The 17,373-nt window shown below is 37.9% G+C and overlaps 1 pseudogene; it reads right to left on the bottom strand.

The window, feature by feature from the left end:
* Positions 1-10,322: 10,322 nt before the first annotated feature.
* On the bottom strand, positions 10,323-13,499 carry LOC118834085 (annotated as a pseudogene).
* Positions 13,500-17,373: the final 3,874 nt, after the last annotated feature.

Raw genomic sequence — 17,373 nt, 5'->3', positions numbered from 1 at the left:
CAATGGACATTATTTCAAATTATTGGATGAGCAAAAAAGAGAGAGGAGGGGGTCTACTCCCAAGAAGAGATCAGGAGTAGTTTTGTTCTGGAAACAAATGGATAGAACATTTCTTTACTTGTTAAGAAGTAACACATGGCTTATTTTCATGCTTCCATGGTGGAGAAGTGATAGGGTGGTATGGGTTTTAGAGAGCTAGACTCCAAGCCAGAAAACCTGGGTTCATGTTCAACCAGTGACACACATTGACTTGTATGACTCCATACAACTAAGTCTTAAGCCTTCCCCACCACCCTGCCTCCTGCATTCACTATTAAGCATCATTTCTCCTTTCCAAATCTTTTCTGATGCATAGCTTACAAGGGTATTGTAAAAAAAAATTTTACATTCAATTGTTTTATAGCAATTGCTCTTTTCAACAGGCTGAGGCCCTAACCCTTTCCAGCTCAAACTTTTAAAAAATAATATAATATACTGTATGGGTAATTTAAGGAATTTTTGAGGAAAATTTTGATTAGTGATTTTAACCACATGGCTGACTTCAGGTCGTAAGCACAGTGTAAGATATACTGTAATACTCCTCTGTATTTACCTCCCTAAACTGTTGTTAGGACAAAATGAGATAACAGAAGATATTGTTTGGAAAACTGCTTTGCAAACCTCAAAGGGCTACACAAATTCCAGTTATTTTTGTTATTACCTGAAAGTCACTGTGCAAGATTTGGTGATGCAAAGATTATCTCTAATATCCTTTTGTTCTTGAAATTATAAGCAAAATACTAGCTCACATTTATTTACCCCTTAATTATTTATTTACAAAGTGCTTTCCTTACCATCTTGTGAGGAAAAGAGTGCAAATACTATCATTCCAACTGTGTAGATGAGGGAGCTGAAGCATATAAAGGTATAATGACTTAGGTGAAGTTGTACTGCTAATAAGTGGCAGAGATGAGGCTAAGGCCAATCCTCAGGTTCCCAGTCTGCTGATTTTTTTTTTCATTAGACCACACTGTTTCATGGATATATGTCAACAGTTTGAGAGAAGACTGAGCAATATAAATGCCAAGTTGCCTTTGATTCACAGTAAACAGAAAAGGAAAGAAAAGGTGGATGGGGGGAGACAAACCCATTAGAAGGTGCTAATAAGACAGGTAGATTTCTGATATGGTTTTGACAAGCTTACTGACAGATTTGTATGCACATCCTATGGTATATAAAAGAAGAGGCAAAAGTTTTAATACTGCAATGAACTTTTATTCACACGCAGAAATAGGAACATTTTAGGAAAAACTTAAAACAATTAAGCCCCTTAGATGGAATGAGCTATAAATTAAAGCAATAATGATAATAATATTATAATAACATAATAATAACAATATTATTCTAATCTTTTTGATGGAATTAAGAAAGAAGTGATTTGGAGAAAACTTGCTATCTTATTCTTTATATTTGCTGTCTTACTATCTTATATTCTTTATATTTTTGTAATTAAAAGTATTAGGATGTAAACTCATCTTATAGTTAAGTAATACAGTTGATATTAGTATTGTAAGTCTAGGCTCCAACACTTACTAGCTGTGTAATGCATGGCAATCCTTTTAACCTGTGTCTGCCTCAGTTTCCTCATCTGTAGACTGGAGATGATAATAGCAACTCCTGACTAGGGCTGTTGTAAATATCAAAAGAGAGAATATTTGTAAAAAATGCTTGGTAAACCTCAAAGTGCTTTATAAGTGCTAGCTATTCTTGTAATTCCTCTTCTCATTCTGTCGGCTCAATGAAAGTATCTTTCAGACAAATGTAATAGCAGAAAAGATGAGAGGAAAGATAAGTACATCATCCTATTTACACATGGTTTTGATGTCTTTTGCCAAGTCTTTAGAGTTTGAAAACTTTTTTGTGCCATAAACCTGGAGATTAAGAGTATTTGGTTCTATGACTTTTAAAACATTGTTCTTTGGGAAGAGAAGGCTGTAGGAATGCGCGCGCGTGTGTGTGTATGTGAACTAGGCCTTCCCTTGATGTAAGCAGGTCATCAAAGACTCCCTATTCAAAGATTCCTTAGTGCTGAAGAAGCACCCTGTGGCGTAATTGATTTTCTTAACCTCTCTCTAATTAAACTAAGTGATATGATGCCCAACCAATCAATCTCACTCTAACTCTTACACTAAGTATGGAAAAATCCTTCAAAATACAGTAACCTTTTGAAAGAATCATATTCAGACAGTCTGAAAAAAACTTGGTTGTGTCCTAGTGTAAGATCAATGTTACTTGCTGCTACTCTGGCTGTGTAAGGCCAATAACTACCACGCAGGAGGGCTGCTAGCACAGGTTCTTTGATCTGCTTTAATGGAAAGTAACTTAAAGGGGGTTTACAATCTCACTTTAATTAAACATACATATATCATTCACTTAGTTCAGGGGAAAAAGTCAACACCCTAACTTCAGAGCAAATACAAAGAGAAATTAGAAACAGAGAAAATACAAAGAGAGCAAATAACACAAATCAACAGACAGGCTTCTGACTGTCTGATCAAAGAAAGCCAGGGGGCTCCTTAACAGCTATCCAGAATCTCCAGACCAATACTCTTCCAATGAGTGAGCCCCCAAAGACATAATGCTAACTTCTGAATTTATACTTCTTCAGAGTCAAAGGGTGTCACAACCATGTGACTCAAACCCATGGGACTTAGGCCTTCTTGTGACTTAAATCCTTGATCAGGGTCAGAGGGCATCACAACTATGTGACTCAAACCCATGTGAACTAGGCCTTCCCTTGACATAAGCAGGTCATCAAAGACTCCCTATTCAAAGATTCTTTAGTGCTGAAGAAGCACCTTAGAACAAAGATAACAAAATGTCTACTTTTCTTGCCATTACTTTTGAAAGGCAAAACTCATCAGAGGTACTTGATTACCTCAGCATTCCAAAAGAGAAAACAGTAAAAAAAAAAAAAAAAAAGTCCCACCCTAATTACCATAACACCTAGGGATTGTACATAACTCATCAGCCTAGAGAACCAGAGTCATTCAAAGTGTTGAAAAAAGCATGGCACTATAGTATACCCCAGAAGAGCGAAAGTAGAACTGGGCTGTGATGGGAAAGGTGACATCAAAGAGAGTTATGAGCTCAACAGCCATCTTGGAGAATAAGGCTATTTTGTATCTTGAGAAAATGTCCGATGTCTGTATGTTACTCTTCTCATCCATGCATATATATGTATATGTATATGTATATATATGTATATATATATATATATATATATATATATATATATATATACACACACACACACACACACACACATACGTATGTGTGGTACAATGGATAGAGTGCTGGGCTTGGAGTCAGGAAGACTCATCTTCTTGAGTTCAACATGACTTCAGACATTTCCTAGCTGTATGATCTTGGACAAGTCACTTAACTCTGTTGGCCTCAGTTTCCTCATTTGTAAAATGAGCTAGAGAAGAAAATAGCAAACCACTCCAGTATCTTTGCCACAGAAACCCCAAATGGGGTTGTGAAGGGTCAGATACGACTGAACAACAACACATAATATCGCCTGCTGTTTCATTACCCAAACATTTCTTTTTTTTCCAAGTTAAAGACAGGCATTTATTGGGGTGATGTACCCAAGCAGGCGTGTTCCCCACGAAGCAGAGCCCCAAAAGGCTCTACTCCATGTGAGAGGCAGAGTATATGTAGCAGGCCCTGCTCTGCTAAGGGAGGCAGAGTCATTATTGGGGTTAGGTGTATGGTCTATGTAGTTTGACTGGATAGGGGAAAGGGGAACAGGATAAGGGGAGTGGGGGACAATCAGGGCTCTGGAATGCCTGGAACCTCAGGTAGTCTTGAGGTGCCTTTGTCATACAGATAAGCAAGGAGAATAGGAAAGGGAGAAGAGGAGCACTGCTCCCCAGGCCATACATACAAGCAAAGGTAACAGGAGAGGGGAGGGGAAGAGCTATTCTAGAATATCAGGTAGTGGGGGGGGGGGTGCTTTGTGAAAGCACACAGACAAGTCCACCATGGTGGGCTTCAATGCTTAGTTTTCTCTGATCACTTTTCTGGCTGGTCACACCCTGCATCTTATCTCATATCTCACATCCTGCTTCCTGCTTGCTCCATCTGCCTCAAGCACTCCTTTCTAAGTCATCAGCTTCCTCATATAGTTACCAAAAAGAGAAGCACCAACATCTGGGTTTTCTTCATAGCTGGGAGGCTCTAGTGGTTACCCAGAGTCTCCACATCAACACTCTTCCAGTGAGTGAGAGCTCCCTACCCAAACATTTCTAATAGGAAATATTGCCTCAACCACAAAGAATTTAGTCAGTCAGCTAACCTTCATTTAATATCTACATCAGGCGCTATCCCAAGTGCTAAGAATAAGAGAGACCATAAAAAGGATAGTCCCTATTCTCAAGTATTTCATTAATGGAGAAGACCACATACAAACAACTATGTACAAATAAGGTATCGTATGTGTGTATGTATATACATATATACACGTATATATATATATATATATATATATATATATATATATATATATATACACGTGTATACACACACACACACACACACACATACATAAAATAAATTTATGGTAGTCTCAATGGAAAGACAATAAGATTAAGGAGGACCTGTGGGAAAGGATTCTTGAAGAAGGTGTATGACTTTACTTGACACTTAGAGGAAGTCAGGGAAGTTTCAGGCAGAGAAGACGAAGAAAAGCATTCCAGACAAGGGGGACAGCTGGTGAAGATTCTGAATCAAGAGATAGCTAGATATAGATTAAAAAGGTAAAGTTAGGCAGAGAGCACAACCTTTGCCTAAGTGTTAAGAATATTTCTAGCTAAGGCCTTTGAACTATTGTGATTGAACTTATAATTGTTCATCTAAAATGAAACTCCCAAAGAGAAATAGGATTGGACCCTGTGGTTTAAACAAGCTAATTAGTATAAAGAGGAGTTAACATGGATACATGTTAAATTTGGAGGGAATAATAATTTTGTTTCTGGGAATAAGCTGGCAAAGTTTATTGCTAGTAATTCATGCACCACTGTGAAACAGTTGAGCCAATAATTATGTACCTTATCTAGCTCTGATACTTTCTAATTTTAAAGAGAGGTCAGGGTTTCATTTGCTTCCCTTGATATAATTGTTGGCAACTGTTGACTATGTGAAAATTCTCTGACCCAAGAGCAGTTTGTTGGTTGAGTTTTCAAGAATTTTTTGAAGTATTTGAAGTATAGACTTTGTCCTCTGTGAGTCCATGAAAGACAGCAAACTTCAAATGTACTACATACTTCTGGTTACCTAGTTCTGCTGCTCTATATCCAGTAGATGCTAAAATCTTGCATCTTGCAGTGACATATCACAGTTTCTACTATTTTCATGAATAATCTGAACTGACTATTAAATTTGGGCTCCTAAAGGATTAATTTTTGAAAATGTCTCTTGGTGATAACCCACTCTTGCATTGCCAACATAAGTCTTTCTGTTTCCACAAACAAATTTTCATGACTCAATCTTTTAATTGATCCTTCTTCATCGACATATTGTGAACTTGAGTTAATGATGATATTTTGATGAAGGGTCTTTGTATTCCACCCTTGGGTTTTTTTTTACCATCCACAGAGGTAAAGTACTTTTGGCTACATTTAACAAATTCAGTGGAACACTGGAACTCATCTTTGGCTTCTATTGTTGCTCAATAGTAGTGATAGAAGTGATTCCTGCACATTTAAAAATTATTTTTATAGTTTTTTTTAATGAGTTTATTATGTGCTCTGAAGATGTCTACTAGTCTTCTTTTCCCTTCTGGCAAGGAAGTGTTCATCTTTCTATAGCTGCTTTAGGGCCATGAGCCCTGTGTTTTGCTAATATTGAATAAATTTTTGTTAGGATACTTTCCAAATTTGTTATATTCCATTTTATATTGATTAAAATCTATATTAAGACTGGTATTGCGTTGATGTTAATTACTTTGACGATGGTCTTTTCATTGTACTTTGATTTTAGAATGCCAGTGTCTTCATGTATTCCGCTGCTCATTTCTCCTTGATGACTTCATACTCAAGGGGTCTTATCTTGAGGAGAGCAAGGTATTTATAAAATCCACTTGTTCACTTTAACATATGGATTGAAAATCGAAGTCTTATATGTCTTTCTTTGCCATATATTAAGAAATTTATTAAATTCAGTTGTACGAAGAATCATTAAGTTCAAATATTTTGATGGCAGTGGAGAAAAAATCCATGAGATAAAAGAGCTGTTTAATGTGGTCCTCAGCAAAGCAACATAGCTGGATACTATCCATGTACATTAAGTGATTGTTAAGATGTTTTGATTTCATTTTGGTTTGATCTTAAACTTGGAAGGCATACTGAATTCTGTGTGGGAGAGGTGATAGCATTTTTAAAGTTAGGCAGAACCATAGTTCACTTAAACTATGTCAATAATTTATAGTCATGTTTTCAATGAATCACTTTAAATATTAGTGTTGGTGTATTTCAAGTAATGAGTCAATAAACATTTATTAAGTGCTTACTATGTGCTAGGCACTGTGCTAAGTGGTAGGGATATTTTAAAAAAACACCAAAAAACAGTTCCTGCCCACAAGGATCTAACAATCTAAATGGGATTATAGCCTGCTAATAAATATATGCAAAGCAAGCTATAAAAGACAAGTATTTGGATATCAAATATTCCAATATTCTCACTATATTTGTTGTTGGTGTTCACTTGTTTTGGTCATATCTGACTCTTTGTGACCCCTTTTGGAGTTTTCTTGGAAACAATACTGGAGTGGTTTGCCATTTCCTTTTCCAGCTCATTTTGCAGATGAGAAAACTAAGGCAAACATGGTTAAGTGACTTGTCCGGGGTCACACAGCTAGTAAGTGTTTGAAGCCAGATTTAAACTAAGACGAGTCTTCCTGACTCCAGGGCTGACACTCCATTCATTGCACCACCTAGCTGCCCTCACTATACTTGGGTCTATTTTAAACACTTATAGTACACGAACAAGCCATGAGTGAGGAATTGAGTCAAAGGCTTTTTAATAATCAAAAACTAGTGTAAATGCTATGGCACTTTCAGTTAGCCTGTTCAGTAACCACCAAACTGTTAATCAGTTGATCTTTATAACCCTTATTGGAACACAGCATTTTTGCTTTTCAGTTTCTATATTCTTTTATTAGAAGTGTTTATAGATGTTTTTCTTAGTAATACAAGCCATGAGTGTTTTGGATAGTGTACATGTAATTAGCCATAAATTAAAGAAATTACTGGCATTCTCATCTTTTGTAAGTAGATAAATAATGCCTCCTGTTAAGAAAGATGGGAGCAGTTTTATATCTGAGAGGAAGTCGAGTAATTCATATGGCACTATGAAGCAACTGAGCCAATAATTATGGAACTTTTTTAGCCCTGCCTCTTTCTAGTTTTGAAAAGAGGCCAGAATTTCTGTCACTTCTCTTGATACAATTGTTCTGTTATTCATTACATTAATGGTACACAAGCTTTCTGTTCTTTTTCTCCCCTAATTGGTAATTTTGTTGTCCTGGGTTTCTTACAAACATTTAGACAACCATAAATTTTCCACATTCTACTTCTTTGGAAGCTTTCTCTTTCCCAGTGATCATAATATTCTCAACAAAGTGATAATCTAATCTTCCTGAAAAGCTCTTGTAAAATGGGGATAAAAATAGTACCTACCTCCCTGGAGTTTTTGAGAGAATTAACTGAGATAACATATGACAAGTGCTAGCCTTTATTTAGGAGCCTCGATTTGGCAGAGAACTCAGAGACCATGTAGTCCCATCTAAACTGCAATAGGTATCTCCTCTACAACAACCCTAAGGGGAATTAGTGAAAACTACCAAGAGGGAAATTGTTCTGGATTTAAGGAAAATGAAAACCAAAGTCTTTGAAATAATTAGAACCATTCAGAAGTGCAATGTGTTGCCATTGGAGGTAGTGGTTTCTACAATGGGTACAATGAGTTTTCATTAGAGGTAGTGGTATCTTCTTCATGGGTGGTCCATGAGCAATGATTTGATGGCCACTTCAAAGGGATATTGTAAAGGAGATGCTCTTTCTGAAATGGGAAGTCATTAAGCAGAGGCAAGCAGGATGACAATCTTTCCAGGTTCACAGAATTACGAAATTTTGGATCTAGGAGAGGACTCAATAATCTGCTTAAAGAACACGTAAGTCACTGCCTGAACCAGTACAAGTTGAGGTTAAAGAATACACACACACAAACACACACAAACACACACACACACACACACACTCTAACCCCACACAGATATGCATATGTATGTATGTATGTATGAATGGATACATGTATACACATGCAGCTAGGTGGCACAGTGGATAGAGTACCAGGCTTGGAATCAGGAAGATCTGAATTCAAATCTGGTCTCAGATACTTAACAGCCATGTGACATTGGGCAAGTCACTTAATCCCTGTTTGCCTCAGTTTCCTTATCTGTAAAATGAACCAGAGAAGGAAATGGCAAAGCACTCCAACGTCTTTGCCAACAAAACCCTAAATGGAGTCATGAAGAGTTGAACATGACTGAGACAACTAAGCAACAGCCACAAATTAATATATACACATGTATATGTGTATACAAACATATGTATGTGTGCAGAATTATCTATGTATATAATATATAACACATCTTTTATATATGTATATATCATGCGTATTTTATATATACACATCATGTAGATCTTTCATATATCATATACACATATATCATTTTATATGTCATATGTATATCTGTATATCTATGTAGTTTGTGTGTTTTCCCCTTTCTAGTTTACCATCCTGGCTGGTCCTTCATGAATTCCCTAAGTGCCCACCATCACTATGTAGTAAGTAAGCACAGTATGTCAGGCCTTTGTTCTACTTTAAATTTAGTGATAAGCAAAGTGGCTCTGGCTGACTTCCCCTAGATTATGAAATCTCTATGCCATGTGCACCAGAGAGCCTTTCCAAGAAGCAGACTCCTGCTGTCCAAGGTACTGTGTGTGTGGCAGCTTAAACAGATTTTAGTCTCTCAGTTTGGTCGTTCTTGGCGTGATAGATCAGAAACCTGGCACCAAAATGAAAGGGAATTTCATCTAGATAATTCATTCAGTGCAGATTTCAATAGCAAATGTGATTCCATTGCCTCATGTTTCTTTTTTTCCCCTTCTATTTTTGTCTCACAAGTTGCTGATGCATCTTCAGTCAGGCTGTCTTGGACATTAATGGGAAATGGGGGAATACAGATGTCTTACTTTGCAAACTCTGCTATTAACTCTCAACACAATACATGTACACAGAGTCACACAAAGTACAATACACTTACACAACCTTCAGAACAGATTTAACAAAAGTGTGATAGGTATAATATTTCCTAGAGCTCTGCCCAATAAGTTGGTCTGTTGTTGTTTGTTCTTCATTCTGTAAGAGGACCATGACATTGGGAAGGTGATGCCAGGACTTGTAAGTGAATTGGGTTTAAGTGAGGGAGGGCTGTGCAGTCACCAGCCTCACTTTTTCCTCTGGAGCCATCTGGGTGCAGTGGTGATATATAGATCAGGACAACTGGAGATGGCCCCGAATTCAATGGGAGACACTGGCCTTTTAGCTAAGATCTTTCCCAGGTCTCAGTTTAACTGAGGCAATGCCCATTTAGTTATTAAGGCTAGGTAAGAAATGAGGACAAAATAGCGTCTTTTAACTGGTCAAAAAAAAATCAATCTGGGAGGGGAAGACCCTCAGGGTTTCTGGCCAAAATAGAAACAATTGCTATTTATATTCACTCCTAGTCAATCAGGGCCCAAACAGTGACCAAGTAGGGCATGGCCTGGCACCTCTTGTTGGCCAATCAATGAGAGCCAGAGGAGTTATTTGGGTTTAAGGCATGGTGCTTAAGAAAAAATCTAGCCTGCAAATCTCAAGATATCTTGCAAGGTTTCAGGGATAAAAATGTACATAGTGTGATACCTTATGTGGACAGAGGGAAGGGAAGGGGAGGGGAAGAGAGGAAGGAAGGAAGGATGGAAGGAAGGAAGGAAGGAAGGAAGGAAGGAAGGAAGGAAGGAAGGAAAGAAGGAAGGAAGGAAGGAAGGAAAGAAAGAAGTGTTGCCCAACTGGCCAGTTCCAGTTGGGTATCCAGTGGGGCAGCTCCTACTCACAGAGGTTGTTTGTCCTTCCTTCTCAAAGTGAACTGTAAGATCAGGGAGGTGATGACATGACATGCAAGTGAAGTGGATTAGCTTTTTTTTTTTTGCTATTCTAAATATTCTGGAAAGCATTTAAAACACCAGTTTGTGATAATAAACTGTTGGAGAGAGAGAATACAGAACACAGGTGGCCACAGAACTGAGGAATTTTCTTGATTTGGGGCAGGATCTGAGAGTCCAATTTTCTGATCAGCCTTGCACTGCTCTGTAATCTTGTATTTTTCTCTTTTTCTTTGTCAAAAATCTCTCCTTCTTGGTGTCTAGGTTTATGGAGCCTCTTCTTCTTGAAGTAAGCATCAGTAAGATGATTTGGAATTTTTACACCTGAAAGATTAACCCTGGTAGAGGCGGCAATGACAAATTTCTGATGGGTCCTTCTCAGAGGAACATGGTTGATGGTCAGAGGTCCAGCCACAAGTAGCAAGCCACTAGCCAACTGCTTCAGGAAAACCACTGGCTTGCCCCTGTGGCAGCCAGTGAGCATAATCAGAATGGTGCCTGGCTTGATGCCAACTTCAAGTTTCCTCACATGCTTGCTGAAGGGCTTTTTTGCCATGACTTAATATTTTTCTAGGCACATCCTCAGTAGGGTAATACCTAGGCATTTTTTGAATCTTTACCACACGGGTTCCTCTATTCATATCAACACCAACTGGCTTTGAGACAGTAGTAGGCACCTTCTCTTTCTTTTTCCTTTCAATTTTGATTTTTAGTGCAGTGTATTTCTGCTTGTACATGGCTTTCTGAGAATACCTTGCAGACCTGGAGTATCTACCAATCCCTCGGCCAGGACTGGATTCTGACTGCAATGCCACATCTTCCTTTTTGTTCTTCTTTTTTTCCTTTTTGACCTTTTCCTTTGGTTCCTTTGGGGGCTTTTTGTCCACCACCTTGAGAGAAGGGAAAGAGCTGGATTAGCTTTTCTTAAAGCTCCACCCAGAGAAGGTTGGACTAGTTCTTTTCCTTAAAATATATCAAAATTGTCCTTGATTCTTGATCGGCTCAGGATACTAAGGCTCCTGGGTTGTTGATATGATTTCCTGTTCACTTGCATATTAAATTCCAAGAGGAGCTCCAGTTGCCTTTCTGAAATATCTATCTACAAACTATGACCCAGTCAGTCAATCAACTAGCACTTACTAGCTGTGTGACCCTGGAAAGTCACATAATCCCAATTGCCTCAAAAAAAAAAAAAAACAAAACAACCTAAAGAAGAGAATATGGAGGGTTTATACAGAAGAGGTTTAGAAATTGGAAACTTTTGTGGTCCTTAGCCATCGTGGATTTCTGCTTGATAGGAAGATTAAGTGTTTTCTGGCTCAGGTAATTTCTGAGGTGTTATTTTTTGGCCTCCTCATTGTGGTGACAGCTCGCACTGATTATATATTCTCAGTAAATAGCAATGATCCAGAACAGCATTTTTTGCCCTTTTATATTTGTCATTTTTCTGCATCAGCATGTCATTTGCAAATAGCAATTTGAAGCTGTTTGCAATTGTGTGCAGAGTCTTTGCATCTTTACCTTTTTTCCCCTAATTTGATATTTCCTTTTGACTTTGGCCTCTAATTTTTTTCAATCTGTAAGCACACAAGCAGTTGTTTTTAATATGATTCATATATCCTAGTGACTAATCATTTCCTGTCTAAGAGAAAATCAGTTTTATTTTGTGTAATGTTATTTGACACTTGACATATATGATGCCTCCTACCTTTCTTTTCTTTCTTTTTCTTGAATTGCTTTCCTTTGATTCAGTGATTCTTATCAACAAAGCTCCACCTTACTCTGCTGTGCTAAGAGTTCTATAAAACGTTTATAACACATCTAATGTTTGCAAACCACCCTGTTAGATTCTCTGTATGCAAAAACAAAGAGAAACTCTCTCTGGAATCAAGGAAATTCTATCAGGGGATGCAATATTGAAAACAAGTAAGTAGAGGGACTGACCATAAGGGAGTGAGGAATCAAAAGTTTCTCATAGGAGTTAATGCTGGACCTGAGACTTAAAGCAATATAAGGATTTAAAAGATTAGAACATTTCTGGCATATGGATAGCCTGTGCAAAGACACAGAGACGTGAGAAAGAATATTGAGTTCAGGAAGGAACAAGAAGACTACAGAAAATGTGAGGGGGAGTAACGTTCAATAAATCTGAGAAGGCAGGCTTGAGTCAGATTATGAAGGGTTTTAAATGCCAGGTTGAAGACTTTATATTTTATCCTACAGGCAATATGAATTCACTGAAGATTTTTTGTGAAGGGGACTGACATGTTGAGAACTGTGCTTTAGGAAGATTGATTTTTCAGCTTTGTGTAGGATGGATTAGAGAGAAGAGAGACTAGAAGCAGGGAGACCAATTAAGATACTATAGGGAAAGTCTAGGTAAGTAGGGATGAAGTTCCGAACTACAGGGTTGTGGTCATGCGAGCAGAGAAAAGATTGCAGATTCATGTTGGGGGTATGGTTATGAAGTGGGGGGGCAAGATTACAGGTTAATAGCTTGAGAGCATGAGAGGGTCAAGTGAGAAGGTTTCATTTGTTTTTGTACATGCCTAGCACAGCGTCTAGCACATAATAGATACTTAATACGTGTTTTTGATTGGAAGGAGAGACCTGGACATCATTGGAGGTACCATAGTTGTGGGTATGAATAATGGTAAGCTGTGATGTGCTCAAGAATATAATCATTTGTACCAATCTGATTCAGTGGTTTGGTGACATATCTTTACAGAAGAATTAGGTTAGCCATTCAACGCTGAAACTTTTGCCTTTTATTTTTATTAATTAATTTGTTAAATGTTGACGTTCATATTTTTCTAATTTTCGATTCCAGATTCTCTCCTTCCCTCCAGTCTCTTCCCCACCCCGAAGGCAAGCAATATGATATCAGTTATACATAAGAAGTCATGCAAAGCATATTTCCATGTTAGCCATGTTGCAAAAAAAGCAAGAAAAACAAAAAAAAGTGAAAGAAAAAAGTATGTTTCCATCTGCATAGAGAGTTCATCAGTTCTTTCTCTGAAGATGGATAACATATTTCATCATGAGTCCTTTGGAATTGTCTTGAATCCTTGTATTGGTTAGAGTAGCTAAGTCTTTCACAATTGATCATCATTTCCATATTGCTGTTACTGTGTACAATGTTTTCCTGGTTCTACTCACTTCATTTAGCCTCATTCTGAAACCATCCCTACTGTCATTTTGTTTAATACAATATTCATCACAAGCATATACTATAACTTGTTCAGCCATTCTCCAATGATAATGAGGCATTTCCTCAGTTCCTAAATTCTTTGCCCCCACAAAAAGAGCTGCTGTAAGTATTTTTCTATATATAGGTCCTTTTCATTTTTCTTCGATCTTTTTGGGATACAGACCTAGTACTGATATTGCTGGGTCAAAGAGAACACATAGGTTTTATAGAGCACCAACAGTGTACCCATTTTTCTGTAATATTTTCTGTAATATTTATCATTTTTCTTTTCTGTCATGTTCACCAAATAATTGGCCTTTGAACACAAATTTACCTTACAAAAGGGAAGACTCTTAATTTGAGACACGTTGTGGGATAGGAGCATGGCAAAAGAAATTGATAATAGGATCATAGACTCATATCTAGAGCTAGAGGGGACCTTAGAAACCATCTAATAAAATCCCTTCACTTTGTAGATAAAGAAACTGAGGCCAGAGAAGCAAAGTGGTTTCTTGATGGTTATATCTATCTATCTATCTATCTATCTATCTATCTACCTATCTATCTATCTATCTAGCAAATGTCAAAGATGAGATTTGAATCCAGACCCTTGGACTATAGATCCAGCACTCTTTCTATTATGTCATACATTGGGACCTCAGTCACCAAAGATGAGGATTTAACTTGATTTCTCTTTGGATGGAGAGTATCCGTCAATGGCAGCCAGGAAGGGAGTCTAGGCCTTGGATGAAATGATCTGGAAGAAGACAGCAGAAGAAGGAAGGGAATCTATGGTCATATGATAGGCTCCTTCCAGATCAAGACAGTTTAGACTGGGCTCTCACCATTCCTCCCAGGTCAGTTCGGGTATACCCAGGTTGTCATACATAGTAAAGCAAGCCGCGATGTAAAAGAAGGCAACATTTGATTGATCTCACCAGGATCTAGATAGGATTCCAATGCATTATTGTGGGCTAAGCTTAAAATCGGTTTAGTCTAGCAGGCTCAAGGTCTCCCTCCTCCTTTAAAAATACAATAGGCACCTACAAACCATAAAATCTAATTAAAGCTACTTTAATAATTGAAGCTTAAAAGCATATAATGGAAGAATAAAAAGGATATAAAATACAATAATCTGCAGTCACAGATTAAGGAAATGGAAGAAGTGATCTGTAGACAGTAAGAGCTCAAGAAAAGATTTCTGGCAACCTACTATTTCCAAGCACCACGTAGATAAGTAAAACACTAGGAGAGGCCGAGATAAAGGGTGGGGCCAGGTGTGGCCACAATATTGTCCATACCCCATGAGGATATGCAAGCTCCCACCCATGACTATACCTCAAGGGAATAGGGGCAAGACTCTTCTGGAGTTAGCTGGACCCCGGAGAGTAGATTGTTAAATTTTCGGTGTAAGCATTTACACTTTGGAAGTCTGCAAATGCTACAAATGAGGGTTTGATTTATTGTTTTGTTGATTGTCTATAGTAGACTAAATAAAGCGGAAAATACAAATAATGCAGATTAGATTGAAGTGTGTCCTGTGTACATCCCTCCACCCCACCCCCCACCCTCAAGGCTTGCTTGCTGAATACTTACTAACACAATACTTACTAGCTGTTGGAAGAGAGTTTGAAAATGTGGTGAGGAATGAGGGCTATACCTAATCCTCTTCCCAGTCAGAGAGAAGATAGACACATTACTGGAGAGGGTGGCTGGGGGTTCAGGATGTTCTGCAGGGAGTCAGGTTTCTAAAAATGCAGAAAGATGGAAGAATTGTAAAAGGAAGGAGTCTAACATGAAGGGATATGTGCTTATTTGTTTTTAATAAGAGAATAGGTATTCCAGAAGGCAAAATGGTGGAAGAAAACAAAACCATTAAGAATTGGGAGGGATAGGGTTAAAGGGAATAGCAATGAAAGAGGAAAAGGTATTGCCATGGGAAGGAAGTATTAACCTCAGTAGCCTACAACACTGAATCCCAGGGAGGGGAGAAGGAGGTGGGAATTTGCTATGTATTGGATGGGGAAGTAAGAGCTTACAGGCATAGGGACTGCCTCCCTTAAGAATCTTGCAATGATGGAAGTTGATATCAGTTTTTTCTCTCTCAAATACCAGGGAAGAAGGAAGACCAGCTGAGCATCAGGACCAGTAACTATGATGGTTTACAGGTACCCAAAGGGACCATACTATAGTCACATTCAGAACCAGGTTTGCTTGTTTTATTTTGTTATTGTTTTTTGTCTCTTCACAATATGGCAGAGGATAGAGTTAAAAGACAGCCATATAAAATCCCTACTTGACTTCTGATCAGGTTTTGTATGCTTCAGGTGCAGGCCCTGAAAATGAAAGAGGCCTTGTACCTAAGGCTCTGAGCATGAATGGGATCCCCTTATTAGACTCCTGTTATCTCAGTGCTCAATGATTAAAAAGGAATAAAGCTATTATTGATTTTTTTTCGATAGTAGGGAAGAATAAGTAGTGTCTCCACAAACGACAATTGATTTAGGAAACAACTCCCTTTGTTTTCCTCTTCCAGGAGAACCTAGGAAGCAACCTTCTATTTAGCTCAAACTTTTCATCTTCTAGTTTCATTTATCAAGAAAGTCAGAATTTGTATGGTTCAGGTCTTCCAAGTAACATATCAATTATTGGTCATTGGGAAAAAGATCTTATGTTTATGAAATTCATGCTTCCAGATAAGGCTGGGGCATTTTTTCATGAGACTCTCCTAATTGTCAGAGAGAATGCAGATGCAATCTTGTATGACTATGAGAGGGGCAGAGTTAGTATAAGAGGTTTTTTGTTTTTTCCAGAGAGACTGTTCCTGGTTCCAAACCCTATTGAGGACTGCTTCCATAAAATTTAAAGTACCAAAAATTTAATGTTTTTAGACCATTTTTAAATGGTGGTTTTTAAGCACCCCTTACCATCATCCCTTTTTCACAGTTACTTCAGAAGTGGAAGAAGGGTGCAGCTTGGAGCATCTTTTCCCCTTTGGCTTATAGGTTGCTATGGCCAAAGAACTCATCACTATTAAGGGATTTATTTGCGATGAGCCTTTTCATTCATAGCTAGGTTGGTTCCTGGACAGAAGAGTCAGTCTGTTGCTAGAACCATTCTCAAATTCTTTCCAATGTGGTGGAATATGCCTAAGTCTGTGTTCTTCAGTCATAGCCTATGAGAACTAAAGGTCAGCACCATGCTATAATAAGGTATCAGAGTAGAACTGTACAAATTTGTCAGTCAAAAAACATTTATTAAGCACTTACTACATGTTAAAAATAATTAATGTTTATATAGTGCTTTCAGTCAGTCAATAAGCTTTTTAAAGTACCTACTATGTGCCAAGCATTGTGATAAATGCTAAGGATACAAAAAAGGGTAAATGATAGTCCTTGATTTCAAGAAACTCACTGGATACAATATGAAAACAACTACGTACCAACAAGATATAAAAGGCATAAACTGGAGATAACCAGGAGTGGGAAGGCATTAGCATTAAGGCAAATCAGTAAAGGCTTCTTGTCGAAGATGGAATTTTAGTTGGTAGTGTATGAACTATTTTCTCATAATGACCCTGAGAGGTTGGCCTGAGTATTTATACTCCCATTTTAGAGATAAGGAAACTGAGGCTTAGAGAGTTATGTAACTTGCAGAAGTGTGAACAATTAGCAAATATCAGAACTGAACTTTGATCCCAAGTCTCTCCTGACTCCGTGTCATTTCTCCTATTTAATCTTTCTTTCAGTTTCACATTAGCCAGAAGAAAGCTAAATGTTCTTCGAAAAGCAGAATTCCTGAAGACACTCACTTGGGTTGTGTAATGCCTCTTCGCTTCTATAATAATAATTGGTATTTGTTAACTAGCTGCTTTAAGGTTTTCCATGTACAACAATCCAGTGAGTTAGGTGCTACAACGCGAGTATCCCCCTT

This window comes from Trichosurus vulpecula, chromosome 1, assembly GCF_011100635.1.
Source record: "Trichosurus vulpecula isolate mTriVul1 chromosome 1, mTriVul1.pri, whole genome shotgun sequence".
Taxonomy (NCBI): Eukaryota; Metazoa; Chordata; class Mammalia; order Diprotodontia; family Phalangeridae; genus Trichosurus; species Trichosurus vulpecula.
The sequence above is the reverse complement of the archived record's forward strand: the minus strand, read 5'-3'. Positions and strand labels throughout refer to the sequence as shown.